The 16,788-nt window shown below is 49.1% G+C and overlaps 1 protein-coding gene across 2 annotated transcripts in view; it reads left to right on the top strand.

Moving 5' to 3' along the window:
- Window positions 1-16,788, top strand: part of LOC310817362 (zinc finger MIZ domain-containing protein 1-like) — a 112,254-nt gene that overhangs the window by 13,775 nt on the left and 81,691 nt on the right. For both annotated transcript variants that reach the window (XM_083687912.1, XM_083687911.1), the window contains exon 2: window positions 15,225-15,332. The gene's annotated coding sequence lies outside the window, so the exon portion shown is untranslated. The remainder of the gene's footprint in view (window positions 1-15,224; window positions 15,333-16,788) is intronic.

Below are 16,788 nucleotides of genomic sequence, written 5' to 3'. Positions count from 1 at the left end.
AGAGGTGAGGACTATCAGTGTCAATATTGACTGCCTTCCCACTGCCACTGTAACCCGTTCCCCACTGGCTCCACTGGCTCCACTGTAACCCATTCCCCACTGGCTCCACTGCCACTGTAACCCATTCCCCACTGGCTCCACTGGCTCCACTGTCGTCACTGGCGTCACTGGTGCAATCATGTCGGTAGAACTGGAGCATGAAAACGTCATATTACACTCTAAAAAGGTGCTGTAGTGAAGGTTAGCCTGTTGTTATTGTTCAGATCCGCCACACGGAGCAGATTGTGGGTTTTCTTTTCTACGTGCGTTGGTGGAATGTACTGTGTACACAGGCAGTTGTGAGGTAGTCTGTACTGCTTTCGCTGCATTTCCTTTGGGACACAACACTTGAAAAAAAAAAAGAAAAAGAAACCTTCTCAAGGTGCTTGTGTAAGACCTTAGATGGGACTCCCTCCCTGGGTTTGGTAAATATTTAGAGAGCAAACATTTTGATACCAGCAGCTGGATTAACGTAACAAGAGGGAAACTTGTTTTTCTAAGAAAATGAAGTGTCAGCACATTGCAGAGCATTAGGGTACTATTTCCTTACAAGCCTCAAAAATATAGTCTCTGCATTTATTTTATTATATATTTAGCGGGTTTTATTCACCTCCTGTTTGCTAATGCATACTGTATGCTGTGTCTCCTCTCCTCCATTGCGATGTCTAACTGTAGAAATGCATTCCCTTTGTTCAAAACGGTGAGCCTATCAAACAGAGATTGTTTTCACCCACAAACAATTGACATATTTGTTCTGCTTCTTCACCTTGTTGGCGTTGGAAACCCAAGGTGCCAAAGGTGGATGTAAAACATGTCAAGTGCTATCTGCCTCATTTACTTGGTCACTGAATATTCATGGGCCTGATCTCCCTCCTACTGGTGTTGTCTGCCAGCCGCCCGTGCTAACGAACCAAACAACCAACCAACCGGCGGCAGCAGCGGCAAGAAGAAAACCCACCACAACCGCCTTACAGAGGAGGAGAGAAGCTGTTTCTTCCAACACTGCAACCCCTTTCCCTTCCATCCACTTTTGCATGAAAATAACTGTTGTTTTCAGTTTGAAGTGCCTACCTCTTCCTGGAGGCTGGAGGGCATTTTGTTTGTTGTCGTCTGCGGAAGGTCTCAAGTGGTAATTTCCCTGACTGTGACAACTGTTTCCTGTTCTGATTTGCGTGGCGAGCGGGGAGGAGAACCCAGGGTGCTGTTCTCTGAGGCTCTCTCTTTTCTCAGGAAAGGCACCCCTGTGAGGATGAGGAGGAGGAGGAGGAGAAGGAAGGGGAGGAGGAGGAGGAGGAGGAGGAGGGGGTGGTACTAGGAGAGAGCCGGGGTAACCCCATGTTCTGCAGTCATGCCCATTTACTGCTCCTGACACCTCTGGGACACGCTCTGACCTCCGCGGGGATCTCTCTCCCCTCGTACTCTCACTCATGCGTTTCCTCTCCCTCCGCGGAAACCGCACCAAATTCCTTGTGCATTACAAGAGCTTTTGGGAGGCCCCATGGCCGCTTGGCCGTGTCTAGACTGGCGTGACTGTAGTTTGGCAGCGCTGCGCCGGAGCAGAGAGGATCTGCGGTGTGGGGCTGAAACTCCCAGTTAGCACGGCAGCAAAAGATCGCAACGCAGGCACCCCCGTCCCCCCGTCCCCCGTCTCATGAAATGTAATGTTTCCTCTGTAAAAGGAGACATGAAAAGCTCTGAAACACTCTGGGTTGTTACTTACTTACGTACGTACGTACTTACTTACTTACTTACTGCTGTCCCGGCGGAAAAAAGATCCCCTCTGTAGGCACTCTGGCGTGTTTCTGTTTCAGGGCCGAGTGCTGTTTGACACCGTCAACATGTCTAAAGCTGCAGATTAATAATTTGCAGGATGTTGCAAGGAGATCTCTCTGCTAGAGAGGAGGGGAGGGGAGGAAGCCAGAGCTTCACCACAGGTTAAGTCCTGATACACGCCCGGTTTGGCCGCGGCTGAGGGGATTTGAGCCCCGTCTGATATCTCACAAGGTGCCTGCTCGTTGATTGCTATTGATTGGTGGGCGAATTGGCCTCTTGAATAGAAATTGAATCAAATAATCCCCTCATTCTTGTCTCCTCAAATCCTTTGTGAGGATCGTGGGGGGGGGGGGGGGGTGGGATCACAACGATCGTATCAGAGGATTTGCAGACACACCGTCCACTACACGCTGGAAAGTTTCCTACAGGGTTGCGAGGTATTTCATATACCTCCTCCGGGTCTCTCTCTTTTCACAGGCGTCCACCTCTTGATGAGATTGTGAGAAAGTTGACCTTCCACGTAATTGTGACAAACACGGGTGGCTAAGGGCAGGGGTGGGGCGGAGGGGGATGCCGTCCTTTGCCTTACCCCTTTGACTGGGGGCTGAAAAAAAATGCCTCTGCACCTGTGGTTTGTAAAGAAATGGATCTTTTCCCAGACAAATCCAGGAATTTGCTGGAGCTTGGGAGGCCCCCCGTGGTGCACGGATGACACGGTCGGCTGTGTAGCTGCCGGTTGGCTTTCGACGGAGGGCAGCTTGAGTGTAATGATGAAATGGAAAAGTTCCAGTGCAGTGAACACTCACACGAAGAAGGTAATTGGAGATTGCCACCGAAGGACTCTGCACGAAACGCTTTCAATTCCACTCCAGAGAGAGAGAGAGAGTGAGAGAGAGAGAGAGTGAGAGAGAGAGAGAGAGAGACAGAGAGAGAGAGAGAGAGAGAGAGAGAGAGAGAGAGAGAGACCACAAAGTTTGATTATGTTTGCTGTCTCCAGAAGGCGTACTACAATGAAGCAAAATGGAAGCTTGTTCAGAAATGTTCAGAAGTCTAGCAGGGGAGAAGTCAGTGGTTCGTGTTAAATTCACACCTAATTATTAGTTTTCTTGCTTCTCATTTGTCATTATCATTTCATGAGTGCACCTCGTGAGACTATTGAACTTTTGCATTTCTTTACAAGTGTTTTTCCACAAACACGAGGAGAAGAATGCAAGAATCAACTCGTTGTGAAATACGGGTCTTGGCAAATCTGATTCTTAATTTATGAGACCAGAATGCGATGTATCAAATCGCTGATGAGGGATTCCTTGGAATTCCCATATTTGCATAACACTGTTAATCATGAGAGCAGGCTTTACAACCCACACATTAACTCGTCAAATTAGGAGGGAATCTTTGTGTCTCGGTTCCCCACCCACTTCAAGTGTGATTTGATACTGGAGGATTGGAGTGTTTTCAATGGAAACTCACATGAATGATTGATAAAGTGAAGCAAAGCTTCTTAAAGTCCTGCTCTGAAGACATCAATAATGCACGGCGCTTTCAGTGTTTTCGCGTGGCATATGGGAGACCGGAGATTTCATCACCTCCTGAACTTAGGCGACAGATTTCGGGCGACGGAATTAGCGGTTTGGCTAGCTGAGTTATTCGAGTCTGTTTTTAATGTTGAGTTTCGATGACTAGCAGTGCGAAGATCGGCCTGTGGTTTGTGACACTTCATCTTTTTCCTAACGCCTGGGTTGATTTAATGACCCAGTTTATGGGTCCTCACTACACTGTCTAAACTACTGAGATCCATCCAGAACTTGGTTAGTATTCAATCAGTTCTAGCCAATTGTGTATCCCTTCTTTGTGTTGGTTTTGGGTCTACAAATCCTGAAATGTACTTGTCAATTTAGAAGGCAGCACTTCTAGGCTAAGCTAGAGTTGTTAGAGTACAGTGTTGCAACGAATAATTACAATAATTGTTATTCTGTACTTACCATTGTTGACATACTGATTATGGTGTAATTACAATAGAAATATGAACACTGTAATGTTACTGTAATTTAATGAATGACACATTTGTATCGGCCTCGTTCGTTATGTTGTGAGCTAGTAGTTTCGCTTATAGCGCGGAGGAGAGAGGAGACTTTGGAGTCTGCTTGTTTCTCTTTAGAAGGGTGTGCTCGTTTGACTCCTAAATGTTTGGCTGTTCACCATTGAGTCATAAATGGCAGAGGTGCCAAAACACATAAAAGATGGGAGGAAGAGGAAAAAGGAGGAGTGTGAGATTTTTTGGCAGTATTGTTTTCTCTGCAAAGCAGCCTACTTCTTCTCTCTCCTGTCTGCGGACGGAGAGCAGATCCTGTGGCTGCAGTTTGCCTGTCAGGCACCATGTCATCCTGCCATTGTTCAACCCAGAAATCAGCCCAGACTGCCATTGTTCTACAACCCAGACCCACAACTCCAGCTTGTTCTGTCCAACATCGCCGCACTTTGTCAAGTTTGCAGAATCGAGTGTCACCCCCGTGTCATCCGTCAGCAGGTGACGGCTCCTGATAAGACGATGCCATGCATTCTTCTCTCTCTTTTCCACAACTTGTTTTTTCGCTCTCGCCTAACTTACTGGACCCTCTGCTTACAGTATTCCCATTGTCTTTGGGAACGTATTATGATAATGAAGACCAAAACATGGCGCAATTAGTTTCCTAAGCTTTTTATCTGAAGGACGGGACTTGCCGAAATTAAGCCTCTTGGAGCTTGTGCTTTCGGCTGGTCTGACCGGAGGCGTAGAGCGGTTCTGGTGCTACCTCATGTTGTGCTGAGGATGAATCCTAAGAAAATGACTCACAGCAATAGAGGAAGACATGCCTCAGAGTGGATCAAAGTGTTTTTTTTTTTGCCCTCCCTTGTCTAAACAGAGCAACATGTTGACATGGTCGCAGTCACAAGCTCGGTCGTTTGTGGAGGAGGTGGAGTAGTAGGAGGAGGAGGAGGAGGAGGAGGAGGAGAGCAGTACTGGAGGTTTCCTCCGGTTCGTGGGAAAGAAAGCAAAAGAACTCATGTGCTTTATGACGACTGCAAAGTAGGCCTGACATTTGATGTTTTTCCCCCAGATCATTTTGCGTTTTCTATCATGTGATGTATGAACAGAGCCATGAACAAGAATGGTGTTTTCTCAGTTCAGTATCTCTGTGGAATGGAGCCTGGCCTCAAGGATGATTGATTGAAGAATCTCAATAAGCATGAAATACCTCTCATCTCTTTTTTTTTGAGTGTGAACCCTCTGCTCTATTTGTGGAGTAGATGAAAGCATAGAGGATATGTGTTTTCAGTAGGCCGAATGTGGACACTACTTTATGTACCTGGGCCTATTTGTTCTCCATAGGTGTCCTTCGGTATCCAACTTAACAATTTCCCAATGCTACCCATTTATTCAGCCAAGAAAGCCTATGTGCCTCGCTCAATGGTCACACAGCATGGCCCCACAGTGTGCTTCAGTAACTAACCTTTACTTCAGTGGGAGAAATCCATTTCCCCGGTAAGACAGCAACTCCCACACCACGCTCCAAGCCGAGGCAACATGTTCCTTGTGCTGTAATCATTAAATGTGTTCGCATTAAGCTCGGGGAATGATTACTATTGCATTAAATCATCACTGAATTATTATGCAGAGCTTATTAGACTTAGAGTCATTGAACAAGCAGTAGCTCAGTGGCCCTAAACCCTCCACTGTAACAACAACTACGGGTTGAGCACAATTCATCACGTTTATTTGTTCTCTCAATGCCCACCGACAATCCATCTATTATTAGCTCTTCTCCTTCAAGAGGGCACACCCCCCATTATTCAAGCCCATTGCCAAGGCACAATTTAAATGTAATCATCTACAATTAATTGAATCCTTAATTTGTCCTTGATTGATGCTGGGTGTATAAGAACATATGGCCATGTTGCCTTTAATGGCCTCTCAGTTCACAAGTTTTGCTTGGATAAGCTGCCAGACATTTTTCTGCCAGTGCTGGTTTGCGGTGACACAGAAAGAGGAGAGTCGCTGGTGAGAATCACCTTTCTGGACGGCTGCTGTGTGTGAGGCTGGAGAACAGGAGCCCAAGCCAGAGCCCTCTCCTCTCCTCTCCTCTCCTCTCCTCTCCTCTCCTCTCCCCTCCCCTCCCCTCCCCTCCCCTCTCCCCTCCCCTCCCCTCCCCTCCCCTCCCCTCCCCTCCCCTCCCCTCCTCTCCTCTCCTCTCCTCTCCTCTCCTCTCCTCTCCCCTCCCCTCCCCTCCCCTCCTCTCCTCTCCCCCCCTCCCCTCCTCTCAAGGCGGCTGTCTCTGCAGCTATTAAGACTAATGGCGGCAGGCGTTGATAAGCACAGTTAGCTGAATTCATGACCCGAGTGGCCGGAGAGGGGGAGATTATTTCCACTTGTGTGTTTTTCTGCTGATGCGTTTCATTTTTATCCTGTCCAGCCGTGTGACACTAGAGGAAAATCAGAGGAGGCGGGGGGGGGGGGGGGGGGGGGGGGAGCACAATATGGAGAAAGAGAGCGAGAGAGAGAGAGAGAGAGAGAGAGAGGAGGAGGAAGGCTGGGATGAAATATTGACGTGTGTTATCCACGGTGAAAGGGTGAAAGCATCATAAATGTAAAGCACTAGGACCCCCCTGCCAGTGTCACATGAGGTTATTAGTGTGCTATTACTGTGTTATTACTCTGTGATGACACGAATGATACAAGCAGAATGAACATAACATGCATACTATTTTGCTGATTACATAATGTCCCCCCCCCCCCCTAAATGGCTTTTCAAATAAACAATCGATCACAGTTAGATTGAGTCCATCCTTCATTGTCACTTGCTTCCCATTCCCTCTCTCTCTCTCTCTCTCTCTTTCTTTCTTCCCTCCTTCCCTCGACTTGTTTTCAGTGCAAAAAAAAAAAAAAAAGAAACGACAGATTTTTGGAAAGCATCTCAGGCAGCCCCCCCTCTCAGGCAGCCCCCCCTCTCAGGCAGTCCCCCCCTCTCAGGCAGTCCCCCCCTCTCAGGCAGCCCCCCCTCTCAGGCAGTCCCCCCCTCTCAGGCAGCCCCCCCCTCTCAGGCAGTCCCCCCACCACATGGGCGGTATTAGCCGATTTACTGGAGATCACTGGAGGATGCTTTAGGAGTACTCGTGTTTCCCTCTCACTCTCTCTCTCTCTCTCTCTCTCTCTCCCTCCCCCCCTTTCTCTCTCCTCCCCCTCTCTCTCTCTCCCCCCTCTCTCCGCTCCCTCTCTCTCACCCTCTCTCCTCCTCCCCCTCTCTCTCTCTCCCCCCTCTCTCCGCTCCCTCTCTCTCACCCTCTCTCCTCCTCCCCCTCTCTCTCTCTCCCCCCTTCTCTCCCCCCCCTTCTCTCTCCCCTCCCTCCGTCTCTCTGTGGAGTGGTGGAGAGCCCTGCTTAATGCATTGTAATGGTTGACCATTATTTACGCAGGGGATAAACAAAGAGGACCGTGGAATTGATGGAGTAATCCACTTGCAGAGTCATTAGCCATTGAGACCGAGGGGCTTCTGGTGGAGCTGCCGGGGACCCAGGAACGTGGCGTAAGGGCCTCCTTATGCCTCTCAACAAGAGCGGAGGAGAGGAGGAGGAGGAGGAGGAGGAGGAGGAGGAGGAGGAGGTAGTGGAAATGGGACTCATTAAGACACCTTACTCCTCTCCTCCACCACCGCGCCCAGGATCTATGATCATGAGCTATCGCTAATTGATTGTCGTTAGCGCCCAGCGATGAGAGGACGATGCGCTCGCCTGTTCTGCTCGCTCGTTTCCGTGGGTGTGAGCGAACGGGGGGGTGGGGGGTTGGTGGGGGAGGGGCGGCTTTGTTTTTTCCCGCCTGTGTCTCCTCGTCTCCTTCACTCCTTCACTTCATTATTGATGGCGTGCGTGTGCCCCCCCCCCCCCCCCCCCCCCCCCCCCGTCCCCTCAGTAGCCTTGAGAGCCCTCAGTCAGGAGCCGCTCGCCTGATGACGTCATATCTGGTTTCACAGCGTTTAACCTTCCCCTCGGAGAGCTGTGTGTTGTCCCGGAGCGGTTGCCTTGCACTGTCTGTAACGGGGGCGGGTGTAATATTCAAAACAGCGCGTGTTGGATTCACGTTCTCCCACCGAGCAGACGCTGCTGTCCTACAGATCCATTTATTAGCGTATTAGATATTCCGTGCACAAAATAACCTACAGGCCACCGTAGAGAGCTGCCATGTGCGTCTATCAGGAAGGACACGGCTGAATGGCGCAGGAGGGGGGGGGCGGGGGGGGGAGGCTTTCTGTGCTGAACCGCCTATAGGCTGAGCAAATCACATTTTCTGTCGCCCTGGTCCACCAGATAGTATTCATCTTTCTTTTATCTTCCCCCCCCCCCTCTCTATCGTAATGTTCTCTCTTTCTTTCCCTCCCTCCCTCCATTCCTCTGTGTATGCGTCCGCTCCTCTCCTCTCCTCTCCTCTCCTCTCCTCTCCTCTCCCTCCCTCCCCATTTTTTCCCCCTCTATTCATGTTATGAGATTGGGGAGAAGAAGAAGAAAAAAAAGGAAACAAGGGAAGGAGAGACAGAGAGAGAGAGAGAAAGAGGGTGAAAATGCAAATGCAGGTCCTCAGCTTCCTCCCTGTGACAGATCAAGGCTCATTACATCCACCTCTCTATTGTAATTGGCTCAGGATGAGCTCTCTCTTCATCTCTCTCTCTCTCTCTCTCTCCCCCCACTCCCTCTCTCTCTCTCTCTCTCTCTCCCCACTCCCTCTCTCTCTCTCTCTCTCTCTCCCCCCACTCCCTTTCTCTCTCCCCCCCCCTCTCTCTCTGTCTCTCTCTCTCTACCTCATTGCCTTCATTAGGCCATGAAGACTCTCACCTCTAATAAACCTTTCTGACTGCTCCTGTGCCGGTGTTAAGGTGTGGAGGGCCAGGTGTCCGGTGAGGAACCTCTGGGGGCCACAGGACACGCGTTTGTGTTGCAGGTGAAGCCAAGAGGGCAGGCGGACGTATACATGTCTCTCTGCGGCCATAGTACTTCTCTATCTCCATCTAAAAACTAAAAATTACAAAATAATAATAATAATCCATCCTTCTTCTAGCATTGTGACTGCCAATGGCAGCTGGTCCTAGCATAGATGTTTGTACAGATGATTCACTTACTCTGGACAGATGGACACATGTTCTAAGTCGCATTGGATAAAAGCGTCTGGCGAATGTCAAAATTGTAAACACGTAAAAATCCATCTTCCTCACCGGAGCCTCCGCCAGCCTCCGCCAGCCTCTCTCTCTCTGAGAGGAGCAGGGAAACAAAGGGGCGGGTTGGAGGCCCGTCATGAGCTCACGCTCAGCGTGTTGAATGGAGATCTGGGGGGGCTTTTTCCCCCTCAAGGGCCTGCAAAGAGTAACAGCACATTCAGCACTTAGCCTCCCCTAGATCTTGATATGAAGTGGGGGCATAATTTAATTGTCAGGTGTAATGGGAGGTCTGCATTCAGGAGAAGGACGAGGTGGGGATGTCTTACGGGGAGGTGGGGATGTCTTACGGGGAGGTTCCCAGATTGCCTGATTTCTAACATGTGCAGAATTCCCTCGGCAATTATGTTATCAGCATCTTTTAGGCCGTCTTTGATCACCTTGATTTTGCGTTTACAACCTTTTTGTCTCGATGATTTAGGTTTTACAGATGTTCATTAGAACAATGTAATAATAAATACAAAACAAGTAATGTTGGAGAGCCGAGTGTTTGATAACACATGGTGGTTCACAGCATGACGCAAATCACCTGCAAAGAAGAAGGCACACATTTGTAGTGGCTGGGATGCTGATCCAGTGTGTGTGTGTGTGTGTGTGTGTGTGTATATACAGTGTACTTTGTGTGCGTGTACGCGCGTGCGTGTGCGTGTGTGTGTGCAAGGATCTCCGGATAATTGCGGAAGTGGTAGCTACAGTAACTAGCAGCTGCTGCATCTGCAGGAATCAATAGAGGCTACGGAGTGGAGCTGACTGAGCCAGAGCTTCATGTTGGAGAATGTATCAAGCTTTAATCATTATCCCTGAACATAATCACCTCAAATGACAATTTAGCGTTGAACAAGCTCTAATACGCTGAAATAATGCACTTGGTTTATGGTAATGCCCAGCACCAATCCTTAAAGCGTCTCCTATTGCACGCGCGCACACACACACACACACACACACACACACACACACACACACACACACACACACACAGTACACACACACACAGTACACATACACACACACAGTACACACAAACGCAAACACACATACGCACACACACGCACACAGTACACACACACACAGTACACACACACACACACACACACACACACACAGTACACACACACACACACACACAGTACACACACACACACACACACACACACACACACACACACACACAGGCTTGTAGCCTGCCTATTTAGAGGGCGTTGATGCACTTGTCTATTGCCCTGCTGAGGGTGTGACCATTGTGAGGAGAGCTGATTACGGGTTTCACTACGGGAGCTGTGTGTGTGTTAACCCTCCTGTTTACACACACACACACACACACACACACACACACACACACACACACACACACACACAAACACACACTGCTCCCTTTTCATCCCTTCCTCTCCAAAGGAAAATAACTCCACCCTCCAGAGTCCCTTCTCTTTCATGTCGGGGCCTTTATACCCCTCCCCACCCACCCCCCCCACCGCCACCACCACCACCCTCCGCTAACTCCACCAACCTCCATCCTACTCAAATACATCATCCCAGACTGCGATCGCCCCCCCCGTCCCCCTCGATCGCCCCCCCCGTCCCCCTCGATCCCCCCCCCCCCCTCTCGATCGCCACTCTCGTTCCGCGCTTTAAAGTGTTTTTGTTATTCTTTCCATCCCTGTGAAGAATTAGCTCGTCCTGCCAGGAGTTTCTCTCTCTACTTTCTTCTGAAGGGTTGAGTCTTTGAAACCCAAACAAGCATATCCAGGCTCATCTCGCATGTCTCCGACGTGTCGACAACAGGAAACTTGTAAAGGAACCATCATGGTTTGAGTGCCAAGGTAACGACAGCGAGGAAGAGGGGGGGCTGCAGGCAGAGGTAATTGCAGGGTCACCATTATGGAACTGGGAATCACTTATTTTTCACAATGCCGCTATTGAAATCCCTAATTCTGAGAAATGGGCCTTTTTTTTTTTTTTCTCTCTCCTTGAGTGAGGAGTGACAATACACTTGCATTCAAAATACCATTTTGAAAGATATAATAATTTAATGAACAGCTGTTGCCACACAGTCTGTAGATAGGCCGCGCTGGTCTTAAATGAACTCTGCAGTATCGTCACGAACAGTATCCACAACGTCAGCAGCCTTACTATTGGGAAGATTATTGTAATCTTTTTCCAGTGTTGTTACCGTTCTATTACTATTTCTGTATTACTTACCGATATCTCATGAATGCCTCCTTGACAAATACCGCAAATACATCACAGCACCTGTAGCATCCATTTCATCTTTTTATTTTTTTTTAATAGCTCCAAAAGCCCCATTATCATATGCAATTACACACAAAACATCCTGTATTTACTGGTTAAAATGCAAATGCTGTCCGGTGGGAACAATGATAGCCAGAGAGAGAGAGAGAGAGGGAGAGAGAGAGAGAGAGAGAGAGGGGGAGTTGGCTGGTTGGCTGGCTGGGTGGGTGGGTGGGTGGGTGGGTGAGCAGACTGCCTGCGGTCTAGTGCATGTTCCCTCCCAACACTGCGAAGTGTAGCCAGGTGAGCCTCTCCACAGGAGTCCCTGGGTGCCCATTGTCCATCCCCTGCGGGTGGCACACACCGGCATAGAGCCTTGGCACTAGCACCAGCACTAGCATTAGCCTTGGCACTAGCACCAGCACTAGCATTAGCTCTGGCACTAGCACCAGCACTAGCATTAGCTCTGGCACTAGCACCAGCACTAGCATTAGCCTTGGCACTAGCACCAGCACTAGCATTAGCCTTGGCACTAGCACCAGCACTAGCATTAGCTCTGGCACTAGCACCAGCACTAGCATTAGCTCTGGCACTAGCACCAGCACTAGCATTAGCCCTGGCGCTAGTACTAGCATTAGCCCTGACACTAGTACCAGCACTAGCATTAGCCCTGGCACTAGTACTAGCATTAGCCCTGGCACCAGCACTAGCATTAGCCCTGGCACTAGAACTAGCATTAGCCCTAGCACTAGCATTAGCCAAGGCACTAGTATTAACATTAGCCCTGGCACTAGCACTAGCATTAGCCCTGGCACCAGCACTAGCATTAGCCCTAGCACTAGCATTAGCCCTGGCACTAGCATTAACATGAGCCCTGGCACTAGCACTAGCATTAACATGAGCCCTGGCACTAGCACTAGCATTAGCTAGCTAGGCTTGACGACCCCACTTCAAAGGCAGCCAGGACGCTGCCTGAAAGGCCGCTTTCCCCAGGACAGCCGTGGGTCCTGCTGGGGAACCCTGGTGCTGACTGGGGGAGAATAGGCCAGTGGAGCACCAGTGTCTGTAGCGACAGTAGGGGGTTGATTCCATGAGGAGCCAATTAAACCTGGGAGGCCCTCTCTGTAGGAATAACAACAGTGATAAATGCACTTCTATGGCCGACTTGAAAGAGGCTCCAAGACATGTTTTATTGTTTTGGGGGTGTCTTTTTACACGATTTACTCCAGGGCTTTTTTCTTTTTTTTCTTTCTTTTTTTTCTTTCTTTTTTTTCTTCTTCTTTTTTTTTTATTTTTTTTTTTAAACTTTTTTTAAAAAGCAAAGGGATTTATTTTTTTTGGTGCAATATCAGGAGGGTTTTTAAGGCATATAACTCATAGAACTTTCTTCCAGGGAGGCTGCATCTGTCGTATCAACATTCTGATGAGCTTGCTTGAAGAGACTTAAAACCCCTTCTCTCCGAGCCTCTGCTCTGCTGCTCTGTTCTTCTGTAACTCCTGCCAACGATTGCAAACATGGCATGTTTTCTTTTTTTCCCTGAGATCTGCGCCCTTGATTAGAGGTGTGTGGGTACCCATGTTTACGTGTGTGTTGGTTGACTTCGGGAAAGCTCAGTCTTACCAGATGGGAGAAGACATCAGGGTTACTTCAGCGTGCGCTCGCAAGAGATGAACTCCATTTTACGAACAGTGTAGCTAAATGTCAACACAGTGTAACACAGCGGGTTGCGTTGGTCAAGCTTTGAAAGCGTCGATTTTTAACCCCTTTAGAAAAGGAAGAGAGGATCAAATAGGATGGCGAGGCAGCATGGATATGTGTTTCACAAAGACCTCGGTTCTGACAGCATATTTACAGCTTCAATAATTGTCTTAGGGCTTAGACGTAGCTCTGTGTTACTTTAGACAGAAGTGCAGTTTTTTTTCCTTTTTGGTCAGACTAACATGCAGTGGTAGACCATCAGGAAAAAATCCTTTAATTAGATAACACCCCCCCCTCTGTATTATTATATTTGCAGTTTGCAGGGAGTTTATCAATTACTGCTTGTGGTTTCATTCTGCCAGTCAGTCTTTGTCTGTGAGCCTGAGCCCTGCTCGCCTCTCTGCTGCAGAGAGTGTGTTATTGTACTTAAACAAATCAATTCTGTTGCAGTTGAGCTTTTTTTTCTTTTTTTTCTTATCCCAGTCATTATGAACTGTTTGCAGTGTAGAGCACATTGATTTTTCACAGCCCTGGAAAAGCAACTGATGAATAGCGTTAAGGTATCTGGGGAGAATCTGGTTTTAAAAAGGAGGCACCCAGCATCAAACCCCCCTCCCTCCCTCTCTCCCTCCCTCACTCCCCCCCTCACTCCCCCCCCTCCCCCCCCCCTCCCCTCCCCAAACCCATTGAGCCTCCAGCACTCCTCCACTTTCTCTTTTGAGAGAATGCAGCACTTCCAACAGGGGAGAAATGCTGCCTGAAAATCTTCCAATGATAAAAAGAGGATTAAAAAAAAAAAAAAGAGAGAGAGAGAGAGAAAAACCTCTGTTGGAGGGGGGCACAAGGGACAGCCGTCTCCCACCGAATGTGAAATTATACCTTGTGGTTAGACAGCCTTTATGTGCAGCATTAGCCCTGTGCTGTCAACCAAAGCCGGGGCTGAGAGGAGGGATGCAGCCCAGAAGCCTGATGGTCGAGGATTGGGACGGCTTGCACGCTGTGTGTCAGCATAGTCGGCCGGGCTACTGCCTGATGAAAACGATACTCCTTTTACAGGATCCAGTCAGACGATAGCAGGGGAGGGATAGAGAACAGGGGAGGATGGCGGGGAAGGTGACATTTCTCACACACGCGCAGGCGTGCACACACACACACACACACACACACACACACACACACACACACACACACACAGCGGCTAGTGTTTTTTTCCACTTAATACTGTTTCGCCAGCTGTGTGGTGTAGTATTATGGCAAACCCAACAGCACAGCTGAGTATTGTCATTATATTATATTGTCTAGCTTAAAAAATATAAATATTTCTATTATTCATTCATTTCGGCTGCCAGGGAGGGCCATCATGATTTTCACAATGACATGGGGGTGCTAGAGTTGATACAGAGCTATTCAAACATGTCCCTCCCTGCCAGTAATTATACTGTATCCACTCATAACATTTAATTAATTAATGAACCCGAACTGCAGTTTCATTTGTTTGGATGACTAGATTACTGCGTATGTGGATGATTCAACGGCGCGGTGGCTCAGCGATGTTTTTAACTAGTTATGATTCACCGAAATGACCTTTGACCTCACAGTCGAAGCAGAAGCCTAATCATAATGAATTAGTACGGTACAGCGTACCGCGTGTATCTGCAGTCCTACGGCTATCGGCTTTGGAGAACCGTCCTAGCCTGATGTGGAACTCTTGTTCAGGGGGTTGAATGTCATTGGCGTTTGTGCCCCACGCGCCAGCAGAGTTAAGTGCTAAGCCACAGACTAAGGCCTCTGTTAATAGGCTTATCTGTCAATCTGTAGTGAATTGTGAGCTGCCGTGTGAATGCACCCTGGCAGGCAACTTACTACTCCACTGTGGATGTTTACGGTCCTCTGGCCATCATGTGAAGTATCAGCCTCTCCTCGGATCTGTCCCCTACTGCCACCAGAGCATGAAAGGGGCTTAACCATGCTGCAAAGAAACGTTATCACATTAAGCACAGTACGAACGGAACCTAGTATGAGGACTGTAATGACTCTGTGGTTAGCGGAATCGCGATACCAGTCGAGTGTCCACTGAATTAAGTTGATTGGGAAAGAGATCATCGTCATCATCATCATCATCATCGTCATCGGGTTCCTTGCTGAATCTAGTGTGTTTTGGTGACAGGTGATGTGTCATGATAAGGTAGCGGTTTTTTTTAACCATTTGTTCCTGTTTGTGTTTCTTCTTCTTCTTCTCCTTCTAGGGGCTGCAGACTTGAGCCACAGAAGCTGGGGAGGTTCCCAACCTGCTGTGTGAATGGGTGGGGGGGACCTGTGTGGCAGAGACATAACCAGGATTGCAGTGAACTCAGGTGGGTGACATTCTTTGTGAACTTCAATGACTAAAACGGGGGTGGCAGGGCAGGCGGGCGAGCTTGCCGACCTCCTGAAAGCTCGCCCTCGCAAGTCCGCCCACTTAATTCATTTTTTGACAAGACTCTCAGCCTCGCTGCAAAAAAATGTCACGCGTAGCTTGTGGCACACAAAGACAACAGATGAAGCATGTCACTGGAAATAGATCTCAGAGCCCGCTTGTCAGTCGACGGTCTGCACACACAACAACCGTAGTAGTCGCGTGCGGTTAGATGTTACTGTCGCTGGGTTTTTTCAACACCGAACCCCCGAACCCCATTGTGTGTCTATTCAGTAAGTCCGCCACTGGCAGAACTCCCTGGTTTCCTGTATGCGGTGTACGGGCCCAGCATGGCGGAGCTCTTGAAGCATGTTGATTTCGTCAGGACCTCCCCAGGGTCGGGAATAACAAGCCGCTGAGCTGATGCGTCTGTTAGTGTTTACGCGCACGGTCCAGGTCCGTGCGCAAAGCCCCCCGAGCGTTGTGCCCTGTCCCCGTGTTCACCGCAGGCCTCGGTGAGACACGGCACCTGCACAGAAGGTCATCGCCGTAGTGGCTTGATAAAAAAACAAACCCCCGAACACACACCTTTTCTTTTTTACATTTTATTTTCTTAAAAAATATGTTTTATCGTCCGCCATGTTGATGGGGTATGTAGTTGGGTGTATCAGCGGCTATCGCTGCGTCTGCTCAACGGGGAACTGTGGTTTGAGGACAGAGGCGGAAACATAATTGGTCCTGCCGTATTATACAATACAGTTATTTCATGGCTTAGGAATTAGGACATGTAGCACACACACGCTGGCTGCGTGACACACATGCTGTGACACACACACACACACACACACACACACACACGCTGTGACACACACACACATACACAAACACACACACACACAGGCACACACGTACACACGGAAAGATAAGAGTGGTTAATCTTGATTAGAGCAGTGTGAACACTGAGACATACGGTGGCCTGACTAACATCTGCCTCACACACAGCTGAGTGGGATAAACCAGGACCATTAGTGAGGAAATGTCAGCCGAACGCAGGCAGGCAGGCAGGCAGGCAGGCAGGCAGGCAGGCAGGCAGGCAGGCAGGCAGGCAGGCAGACAGGCAGGCAGGCAGGCAGGCAGGCAGGCAGGCAGGCAGGCAGGCAGGCAGGCAGGCAGACAGGCAGGCAGGCAGGCAGGCAGGCAGGCAGGCAGGCAGGCAGACAGGCAGGCAGACAGGCAGGCAGGCAGGGAGGCAGACTCTGTGACATGAGTGTCACATTGCTTCACAGCTGTCTCTCCCACAATGATGGATTCCTCTCTCCCGAGATTGAGGGTTCCCTCCATCGACTAGTGTATGATCACCATGGAAGGGCTGCTTTCAGCAACAACAACAACAACAACAGCAACAACAGCCATGA

Source organism: Argentina silus (genome assembly GCF_951799395.1).
Source record: "Argentina silus genome assembly, chromosome: 16".
In the NCBI taxonomy this organism is placed as follows: Eukaryota; Metazoa; Chordata; class Actinopteri; order Argentiniformes; family Argentinidae; genus Argentina; species Argentina silus.
This window is presented reverse-complemented; position numbering and strand designations above follow the sequence as displayed.